Raw genomic sequence first — 5,327 nt, forward strand, 5'->3', positions numbered from 1 at the left:
ACACAATATATATATATATATATATATATTAACCACTAACCATTACCTACATTTAGCATGAATATTGCAGTAGGAATAAATGACCATCTGTAACAATTACTCTTCACTAAGGGAAATCTAAGCCGCAAACCAGAAGGTAAAAACTCAAACTCAGAGTACAGGGGATGATCACTGGCCGATAAAATGGAGTTGGCTTTCCACATCACCTGTCTATTATACAGGTCAGTAAGACTACTCTGCTCAGTACCTAAAATTTTACTGCTGACCTTTATTATTCTGGACAAAGCATTTTTAGCCTTTACACTAAGATTGCCATACCAACATATTATAGAAAATGTTCAAATGGACTCAATGTAAGATTTATAGAAAAATCTTATATATATTTAGGATTGTACATTGCAGACCATATTGCATGCAGATTAGTAATTTGTTTAATTAATTTAGTTGTCACTGGGTCCAATTTTCTTTTTTCTTTTTGGATTGATGAGTGATTTTTGCCTAGCCTAATGACTAGGCTATATGCATCGTTCTTTTGAGTGGATTGTTCACAGTGAATCTGTTGATCCGATAGATATGAATGATTCCAGATTTCAGCCTGTTTCTCGTACAAAGCAGACTGCAGGTCATATAGACTACTTTTATAGTGCTTTTGTGTGAATTTCGAAGCTTAAATACTGCAGTCCCCAATAATTCTGACTGCAAGGAAAATGGCAAGTACATAATTAAAATTTCTCTTCTTGTGTTAAACAGAAGAAAGGAAGTCACAGATGTTTGGAATGACATGAGGGGGAGAAAATGATGACAGAATTTGTATTCTTTGGTGAACTTTTTCTTTAAGAGTTAGTACAATGTAGAATGCATTGGGCAAATTAGGCTACTGAATAAATATTAGAGAGTTATACAGATGGAGCATGATGTGAATAAGAGTTTCGATAATTAGGTTAATAACGCATGCGATGAGGAAATAATAAATAGTATTATTTATATAGTGGAATATGACTATTTGAGTGTGGTGCTGAGAGGTTGGCTTGCATTCAGACATAATGCTATTTGTTGTTGTAATTCAACAGCCTGCTGATGCGGGACCTGATGGCTGATGGAAGCAGTGAGAGCAGTCCATGGCTTAAGTGACTAGAGTCTCTGGAGATCCTCTTTCATCATGTCCAGGAGATGACCTGAATGCAAAAAAACCCAGAGTGAAAATCCTACTGTTAAAATCAAATGTGTTCCCAAATGTGTCTCCAAAGCTTTTTAACGTAGACTGATGGCCTGGTGAACACACATAATGCAAACAGAACAGCAGGATAAAGAGACTCGCACAGTCTGTCCCATAGCATGAAATCATAATTCACACTTTAATGTTTACCAAATGTGACTGAGAATCACAAATTAAATCGTTGCCCAGGTCCAAGCTCACATGGGCAGTGGGTGGTCATAAGCAGGTGTGTGACAGTGAGAGCGCTGGCAGGGTGTGATTAGGCACATTTGAAAATTGAAAATTGTGTTTTGCTGTCAGAAATCCAGCATCAAATGTGTCCTAAGGCTAGAGCTACTGCACCTCTGAACAAACCTTCACTTTATATGGCATAAGGATGCTTTCTATTACATTTCGTTTATTCCCTTCTGTTTTAAAAACAGCAGCACCGGGAGCACGCAGGAACTTTGTGTAAAACCTGATGATCATGTAGGGGAGGGAGGAATCGATGAGGGGACGCCAGACACATATGTAAAGCCCCGACAGGTTGCCTACTTCCCTCTTTCTGGAATCTCAAAGACATTGTTGGCCTGTTCGTCCTGAAGCCCTTAAAGCCCTCAAAAAAGTGCACTCGGCTTATGTAGTTAAATATTCATTCATTCATTCAGCTTTATTCATGTCCCCCAAGGGGCAATTAGTTTTGCAGCAAGACATACAGACAAACATAAAAAGCACAAAAATAATACAAAAACACAAGCCTAATAATACAATTTACAACCTCACCCACCCCACCAAAAAAAAAAAAAAAAAAATGTAAAAAAAAAAAAAAAAAAAAAATCACATAATGTAAATAAGTTGTCACGCTCACATGGGCAGTGGGTGGTCATAAGCAGGTGTGTGACAGTGAGAGCGCTGGCAGGGTGTGATTAGGCACATTTGAAAATTGAAAATTGTGTTTTGCTGTCAGAAATCCAGCATCAAATGTGTCCTAAGGCTAGAGCTACTGCACCTCTGAACAAACCTTCACTTTATATGGCATAAGGATGCTTTCTATTACATTTCGTTTATTCCCTTCTGTTTTAAAAACAGCAGCACCGGGAGCACGCAGGAACTTTGTGTAAAACCTGATGATCATGTTCTCCAGCATGATTTGAGAATGGGTTTCAATGAAAGAAAAACACCTCTTAGTAAAGGTAAAGGGATCCGGGGTATCTAATGCCGACTAATCCTTCATTCACACTTATACCCTATGAACAGAGTCCCATCTGTTTGCAGTAACCTTTCATGACCACAGTTTTGTTTTTTTGGATGAGCATGTGTGGCTTAATGACAAAAGAGGGGTTTAAATTCTCTTTCCATGCACTGTAAAAAATGACTGTGAATTTAACGGTAAAAAACTGTAAAAATGCTACAGTAAAAACCTATTAAATGGTTAACGGTAAATTCCCCTACTATATATGGTGAAAAAATTTATTGGACATTACATGTAATTTTTACGGTAGTATACCGTTTTTGGAAGTAAATAACCGTAAATTGACATTCCCAGAATTCCCTTTGTTACATTTAAAATTTGATGATTTTTGTTTAAATAATTTTTTTTTCTTCTTTTTTTTCTTATCAGTTTTGTACATTAGGGTTGTATATTACATCTAATGTTGTTAAATTCATGTTTATTGCATTATTTAAGTTTCATGTGTGTTACCACGATGGTGTTTAGCGTTTGTGTGAATGACACTGTGCACCTTCTATATATGTTAATATTTAAAAGCTGCTTGTAATAGGCTTTGATTCATCATGTGACTCTCATTACTATCTGCTTTTGGTGGTTATCCGTGTGTATTACAAAGATACAAAACAGATTTCCAGTACTTCAATAGGTTGGTATATTAACATTATATCAGTTAATGAAATTATGGTATTTAACTGTAAATTTAAGTTAAAAACGTAATACTAAAATGTAGCTACCATATTTTGTACGGTAAAATTCTGGCAACCACAGCTGCCATTTTTTTACCGTAAATTTTACGTATTTTTTTTTTTTACAGTGTGTGTATTTTAGGGATTAAGGTTTAATTTTCTATAAACTTGTGAGGACGTCCTGTCAGTCTGTTACTGAACAGCTATCGGTCATATGCTTTATGTTCAGATACTGAAAATAACATAATTAACACTAAAGCTATAGAAACACTTTTGTGACTGTTGGATTTGAGAAATGTGTGCATGTACGAACCTGTCATATATTCTGTGGATGTGTGAATGTTTTTTAGTGTTAGGTGTCATAGGTAGGCATCAAACTCGCTGTCAGACAGCTCTGTCATGTACTCCGCTTTAAATTCTCTGGTATCCAAGCAGCTGAAAGAGGTCTCCATGGTAATACTGCATTTGCTTTCTTGTGACATTGACTGTGATAATACCAGGAATGCACTGTTCCTTAGAAACACACAGTTCCTCAGAACTTCAATTACACTGTGATTTTTTTCAGATTTTTTGTTTGATATTTGTATAATGTTTAATTCACGGCTCTCTGGTATACAGTTGAAATTATCTTTGGTCAGAAGCACTGTCCTGTGGTCAAATATTTTTGTATAATATACAGTAATTGACCATTGCCCTCACACATATTAAAATAATTTAATCTTAAAATATTGTCCATGCACTTATGTGGTAAACAGTTGTAGGTAGGATGGTTTTTTTTTCAACTGAACCCATGTGGCCTAAATTATTTACTTGTATTACACTAAAAATGGTATAAAAACAATTCTCACTCATAAATAGCTAAGACATTTTACAAACTACTACAAAGAAAAAGCAGGTAGCACATTAAAGGGAAAGTTCACCCAAAAATTTAAATTCTGTCATTAATTACTTACCCTCATGTCGTTCAAAGACCTCCGCTCATCTTCGGAACACAAATTAAGATATTTTTGATGCATTCTGACAGATCTCTGACCCTCCCATAGACAGCAAAGGTACTACCACGATCAACGTCCAGAAACGTAGCAAAGAGATCGGTAAAATAATCAATGTGACATCAGGGGTTCAACCGTAATATTACGAAGCTACGAGAATACTTTGTGCGCAAAAGAAAAAAAAATAACGACTTTATTCAACAATTCGTCTCCTCCGTGTCACCCTGGCGGCATTTTGGAGAGTATACACTGAACGCAAACAGCGTACGTTGTTCTGCATCAGCTGCGCCACACAGATCGTGGTAGTACCCTTGCTGTCTATGGGAGGGTCAGAGAGCTGTCAGATTATATATTTATTATTATTATTATTACTACTACTTTGTATTTTTACATTTAATCCAACATTGCCAATTCAATCACAATCTCCCCTCATGAAACCCTAGTTGTTTGTGAACCCCTTTTTAAAAGCCTAAATACAAACTGAACTAAAAAAAAACATCAGAATGAAGGCAACAACAAAAACATTTGTAAAACATAATTTTCTTTCATTTTCGTCCGTGTGTGTCCTGTCTGCAGGGTTTCCAGTGTCATGGAGTGGGTCTCATTGGAGGGAACGGTCCGCCTCTGCTTTTCATGTGCAGGTGGCCTGCTGTTCAACCGGCTGCTGCTGACTAATTACACAAACACATATGCACACACATTGACTAAACCGCTCAACATTTTAAGCCTCATTTCAGGTCGCTTGATTGAAATGGTCATCCAGTGTCCCAAGCACTGCAGCTGATAAGAAGACAAAGTGTACGTGAGCTCCAAAGCGTGCAGTGATTTTAATAAAAGGGTTTTAGACAGATTCCATGTTGTGCCCTGAAGATGCTCCATATGGTCTCACAGCTGTAAGTGAAATTCTGAAGTAGAAAAAATTAAATATCATTTTTTTGTAAAACATACTCCAATAATCTTGTTTTATTTACCTTTGAAAAATGATTAATTCAGTACATTTTTACAGAGATTTTAAATTACGATTGTACGTTAACCGTTCAAAATATAATGAATTTAATATAGGTTGTGTTGTTTCTTTTCTTATTCTTATCACATTTTACACAGTATGTTTTACAATCTTTTAAATAAAGTGGGTCTCATTGGAAGGAACGGGCCCCGTAGAGACAGGTGTGCCTCTGCTTTTCATGTGCAGGTGGCCTGCTGTTCAACCGGCTGCTGCTGAC

The sequence above is a fragment of the Sinocyclocheilus anshuiensis genome, unplaced genomic scaffold (assembly GCF_001515605.1).
Source record: "Sinocyclocheilus anshuiensis isolate Anshui unplaced genomic scaffold, SAMN03320099.WGS_v1.1 scaffold1365, whole genome shotgun sequence".
NCBI lineage: Eukaryota > Metazoa > Chordata > Actinopteri > Cypriniformes > Cyprinidae > Sinocyclocheilus > Sinocyclocheilus anshuiensis.